Source organism: Topomyia yanbarensis, chromosome 3 (assembly GCF_030247195.1).
Source record: "Topomyia yanbarensis strain Yona2022 chromosome 3, ASM3024719v1, whole genome shotgun sequence".
Classification (NCBI taxonomy): domain Eukaryota; kingdom Metazoa; phylum Arthropoda; class Insecta; order Diptera; family Culicidae; genus Topomyia; species Topomyia yanbarensis.
In genome coordinates, this window is record NC_080672.1 from 323,119,585 (window position 1) to 323,126,126 (window position 6,542).

Here is a 6,542-nt window from a genome sequence, read left to right on the forward strand (position 1 = left end):
TATCGAGTTCTCCACGGAGAAAACTAAGCTAGTCGTATTTTCAAACCGTGCACCAGCGCAACTACAGCTTCAATTAATGGGTCAAACTATTGCTCAGGTTTCAACTCTCAAATATCTCAGGGTCTGGTTCGACTCTAAAGGAATCTGGGGATGTCACATTAGGTATCTGAAACAGAAGTGCCAACACAGGATCAACTTTCTCCGTACAATAACTAGAGCATAGTGGGGTGCCCACCCAGGAGACCTGATAAGGCTGTACAAACAACAATATTGTCAGTGATGGAGTACGGGAGTTTCTGTTTCCGCTCCACTGCGAAAATACATTTCATCAAACTAGAGCGAATCCAATATTGTTGTTTGCGTATGGCTTTGGATTGCAAGCACTCGATCCATACGATGAGTCTAGAAGTGCTGGCGGGCGTCCATCCGCTGAGAAATTGATTTTGGGCGCTGAATATCGATTGCTCATCCTGTGCGATATCTTGAACCCGTTAGTAATTGCAAATTTCGAAAGGCTTCAAAGTGCGCTATCTACTGCAAAAAGTACAGCAGCTATTGATTTTAAAGGTTGCGGTTAGTCCATTTATTTTGACGTTGGTTATTTTTGTCAATCCTTTTATTCGCACCAGCTACAAAAAATGCTGACTAACCTCATCATTATGTCCTTCTCCAGTGCGCGAACTTTTTACATAAGAATCAATATTGATAATTCAACACAAATTTGCAAAATGTTCGTCGACATTGTAAACCCCTAATCATAATGAATTGAAAATGTAAAACAAAACAGAAACTAGAATCTTGAAGCTGACGCATCGTGCCGTGTCGAATAAAAGGATTGACAAAAATAACCAACGTCAAAACTGATGGACTAACCGCAACCTTTAAAATCAATAGCTGCTGTAATTTTTTGCAGTAGATAAAGCAATTTAAATTCAACTCCTGATTCACTATTCCTTACGTTTACGCTGTGTATTAAAAATAATATAGAAACTAGATTATCAATTTGAAAGATACGCAACACAATACGCCAGTTACATCAATATTTCTTGTGGCGTATACATGTATCTAATATTTATGACTAGATTGAATACCTATTGTCATTTTCCCACTTTGTTAGCTACAACGACGTTTTTTTCCGTAGCCATGAAAGTGACATAACGAATCATTTCGAGACAACCCCGTGGGGGAGGAAAATAGTGAAACACATAAAACATTTATTTCCTTGCTTGAATGCACGCACCGCGATACCAGAAAGGTGAAATATGTATTGGGTAACAATCTATATCCTTCTGCCCTTTGCCTGTGTGCAACATCCTACCAAATCATCGATCAGTGTTTGTGAGGGAAGGTGGGACTCAACCTTTTTTTATTTTCGTTACTGCCGGTACAGTAAAAATCTAATTGAATTTGTTGAAGCAACATGAGATAACGCGACACAATTTATAGACAAATAGCTTCTACCGTGAAGATGGATTAGTTTTTCTTCCCTTACACTACCGTTTATGGGAAAAACATGCAATGAAAAGTTAATGCCTCAATCCATACAACTTTCCGACCGACAGCTGACGTGATTGGATAAACGGCAATGTTTGCCATCTTCAAGTACATACACCTACTTGCAAGCGAAGACGTCGCGTCGCAGTTACAACAACAAAAAACTAACGAAAGATACGCGTAGTATTTACAGTGAAGTGAAATATTGCAACAACCTTAATACATTACATGCTCCTGTGTACACAACAACGGCATGAAAGACAGCTTATGGAAGGCAATTTGTCCTCATTACGGGGTGGAAAGCAAAATCCACCAACGACCGACCGGACGACTTGTTATGGTGAAATGGGGTCATCTCAGTGTAATACAAACATGATTCATGCTTCCCCATTACAATCACCTTGTTCGTCAGCAATAACAACAATGAGACATTTAAATTGCTCAATTTCAAAAGTCCAATGTGGTTGTCTGACGGTTGAATATTTATGGACTATTAAATTTATTCCTGACCCTCAGGGCTGCTGCATTTCGCAAGAACTGAAGCCATCAGCAAAGTGTTAACCTAAATATAATTTATTTCCAGTTGCTCGAATATGTATGAGGAAAAGTTGGAAACCAAATTGTCACTACAGGTTTGGATATAATAGTTCAACGTAAAACTAGAGCGTAATTATTCTCGGCGTTGCCGGTGCAAATGTGTTCTTTCCATTACACAGTAAATAGCATTAGTGTTTTCATTTCTCTAATGACTGTCAACAACAGTTTCAATTTGAACAATCAACTTACATTTTAATAACTATTACCTGCAAATCACTGTGTTCACTCGCACTTTTCGCCACCCATAGTCCCAAACATTTAACTACCCCCGAAAATACCTGTACTGATGTCACAAACACGCCACGCAGTTATTGGTTTATCTAACACACAAATCACCACGCTTCCCCATCTAATTTTCCCCTAGCTGCGACTTGGGTCGCACCCTCATCATCCCACGACGCGAGTCACACCCAATTCTGGTATCGGGTGGACTCTTTACATTACACATCATCACCCTGTCTGGCCCCAAATCAGCTGCTGCTGGTGCTATTGCTGCTCTCATTAGGATGTCAAACCGGCATCACCGTCAACAATGTGCTCTGTCATGATCCCGTTCCGCACAGGAAAAGTGAAACGTAATTTTATAGTATGTAATAAAATAAGAATCAAGCTCTCGGCGCGGCTCCACCACACTCTGCCGCAGGGTCCGTCCGCTTAATCACATGAGACGATAGTCATTGGTACGGCGCGACGGATACTGAAAAACCGGGAAAGAGAGGTACGTGGCAGTTAAATGGACTGGCATAAAAGCAGTCTATGTTAGTAGCTTTTACTGTGAATATATGTATTGAATGTCATTGCAGTTACGAATTTTGCTTGTCATTCGATGTGGAAGTGGTATGCTATTCACAGCGACTATTGGTTAAATTGAATGATTTAAAGTGGTGCCGTATCGAAGCTTTTCCTGAAATAATATGCTTGGTTTTTTTCCTCTACGACAACGACATTTATGCATAAAATCACAACGAATATTAATAGTACGGGAGACCGAGGCTAGTTAGCGTAAACAACTTTGATTTAGGTAGATCGTGCAAAATAGAACACGTTGGGTGACGTTGCATAAAAGGACAGACCGTTATCAACATCTATGAATTCTATCACAGTGTTCGAAAATATTTGTTTTTATAGAAAAATAACATATGCGAAACGGAAAACCCGCCAACTTACCCAACCCCGGAGTAAGTTGGCGATATGTATGGGTTTTTACGAAATGCCTGAAAATAAGCAATCAAATGGAAATGCAATTACTTCAAGGGTCCTTATGGAATATACTGAACGTCTTTTCAATGAAACTGCATTTAGACGCTTACTCCAGTAAATTCTTCAGCCGATTGGTCTAAGTAAATATTCCCTGTATTGACGTACGTCACCGCCAACTTACTCCAAACGCATATTTTGTCAAAAGTATTTAAAAAACAACTCTTGTTTACTGAGAGCTCTTTTCACGAACTATTGAGGATCGGAGTAGGCCATTATAATGATCGGTTGGAGTTTTTTTGCCTTTCTCAATAGAAAGGTATTGCAATTGCTCTGAAAACCGACTTTTTAACGGAGGCCCGGAGGGCCGAGTGACATATACCATTCGATTCAGTTCGTCGAGTTCGGCAAATGTCTGTGTGTGTGTGTGTATGTATGTGTGTGTATGTGCGTATGTGTGTGTGTATGTGACCAAAAATGTCACTCATTTTTCTCAGAGATGGCTGAACCGATTTTGACAAACTTAGTCTCAAATGAAAGGTGCAACGTTCCCATAGGCTGCTATTGAATTTCTAATGGATCCGACTTCCGGTTCCGGAATTACAGGGTGATGAGTACGAACACGCAGAAAATGTCGATTTTAATAAATTCTGCAATGAATGTATAAAGGTGAATTTTTTCCAAAATATGACCACAACTGCTTCGATTTGTAGTATTAGGTCACTAACATCCATTCAAAGTCTATTTGGCCACATTGACCACCATCATCGGTTCCGGAAGCCCCGGCGGAAGTATCTAAATTCAGAATAACAGTCACATCGGTTTCTCGGAGATGTGATTCAAACCGATACTCCGATGAAAGCAAAAAAGGTAAAAATTTCGCTAAAATGTCTCTCAAACAACTTAAATTTGCTGTTCTAGGTCACCGACGGCCAACCAAACTTTCGTTGACTACATTGACCACCATAGACGGTTCCGGAAGTGCCCGGGAAAAGCGGCCATCTTTCAAAATTTACGAACTCACATCAGTTTCCCGAAAATGGTTGGGCCGATTTTCACAAACTTAGTCCCAAATGATAGCTATAATATCCCCATAGATGTCAATAAAATTTCGCACGGATCGCTTATATGGGTCCGGAAATATAGACTAAATCGTCCGGTCACATATGAAATTCCCATATAAGTCGGAACTCTAATTTTTTTTTCAAAGGGGGGACCCCATGAAATTTCAGAAATCGAATTCGTATTTTTGATGCCAAACATCTTTAAAATGCATCAAACGTCGAGATTTTATGTTATCTCGAAAAAAAATTTTTTCTCTAAAAATCGACTTTTTGGGACTTTGCCGATTTCGCACCTTTTTGCCTTTCTCAATAGAAAGGTATTGCAATTGCTCTGAAAACCGACTTTTTAACGGAGGCCCGGAGGGCCGAGTGACATATACCATTCGATTCAGTTCGTCGAGTTCGGCAAATGTCTGTGTGTGTATGTATGTGTGTATGTATGTATGTGTGTGTGTATGTGCGTATGTGTGTGTGTATGTGACCAAAAATGTCACTCATTTTTCTCAGAGATGGCTGAACCGATTTTGACAAACTTAGTCTCAAATGAAAGGTGCAACGTTCCCATAGGCTGCTATTGAATTTCTAATGGATCCGACTTCTGGTTCCGGAATTACAGGGTGATGAGTACGAACACGCAGAAAATGTCGATTTTAATAAATTCTGCAATGAATGTATAAATGTGAAAATTTTTCCAAAATATGACCACAACTGCTTCGATTTGTAGTATTAGGTCACTAACATCCATTCAAAGTCTATTTGGCCACATTGGCCACCATCATCGGTTCCGGAAGCCCCGGCGGAAGTATCTAAATTCAGAATAACAGTCACATCGGTTTCTCGGAGATGGCTAGACCGATTCGGCTAAACTTGGTCTCAAATGAAAGGTATTGCGTCCCCGTAAATGCCTATTTAATTTCATCCCGATCCGACTTCCGGTTCCGGAGTTACAGGTTGTGGCGTGCGATCACATAGCAAATTGTGATTCAAACCGATACTCCGATGAAAGCAAAAAAGGTAAAAATTTCGCTAAAATGTCTCTCAAACAACTTAAATTTGCTGTTCTAGGTCACCGACGGCCAACCAAACTTTCGTTGACTACATTGACCACCATAGACGGTTCCGGAAGTGCTCGGGAAAAGCGGCCATCTTTCAAAATTTACGAACTCACATCAGTTTCCCGAAAATGGTTGGGCCGATTTTCACAAACTTAGTGATAGCTGTATGATAGCCTAGCCCTTAAGCTAAGCCCTAGCTTAGCCCAAATGATAGCTATAATATCCCCACAGATGTCTATAAAATTTCGTACGGATCGCTTATACGGGTCCGGAAATATAGACTAAATCGTCCGGTCACATATAAAATTCCCATATAAGTCGGAACTCTAATTTTTTTTTCAAAGGGGGGACCCCATGAAATTCGAATTCGTATTTTTGATGTCAAACATCTTTAAAATGCATGAAACGTCGAGATTTTATGTTATTATGTTATTTATGTTATGTTAAATTTTTTTTATAAAAATCGACTTTTTGGGACTACCGATTTCGCACCTTTTTGCCTTTCTCATATAGAAAGGTTATGCAATCACTCTGAAAAACGTCAACCTAATCCCGGCCCGGAGGGCCGAGTGTCATATCCCATTCGACTCAGTTCGTCGAGATCGGAAAAAGTCTGTATGTGTGTGTGTATGTGTGTATGTATGTATGTGTGTATGTGTGTGTGTGTGTATGTATGTGCGTATGTGTCAAATAATGTCACTCATTTTTCTCAGAGATGGCTGGACCGATTTGCCCAAACTTAGTCTCAAATGAAAGGTGCAACCTTCCCATCGGCTGCTATTGAATTTTGGATCGATCGGAATTCTGGTTCCGGAATTACGGGTTTCAGAGTGCGGCCACACAGAAATTTCGCATAAAAACTATAGGAAAAATTAAAAATAGAATTTTTATTTTTGATGCTAAATGTATTCAAGGTGCATAAAACGTCGAGATTTGATGCAAACACGAAAAAAATTTGACGAAGATTCACGTTTTTGGATTTTGCACATTTTTGCCTTTCTCATATAGAAAGGTTATGCAATCACTCTGAAAAACGTCAACCTAATCCCGGCCCGGAGGGCCGAGTGTCATATCCCATTCGACTCAGTTCGTCGAGATCGGAAAAAGTCTGTATGTGTGTGTATGTGTGTATGTA

The 6,542-nt window shown here is 40.0% G+C and overlaps 1 protein-coding gene across 1 annotated transcript in view; it reads right to left on the bottom strand.

The window, feature by feature from the left end:
- Window positions 1–6,542, bottom strand: part of LOC131690597 (uncharacterized) — a 541,241-nt gene that overhangs the window by 502,681 nt on the left and 32,018 nt on the right. The gene's annotated exons all lie outside the window — the stretch shown is intronic.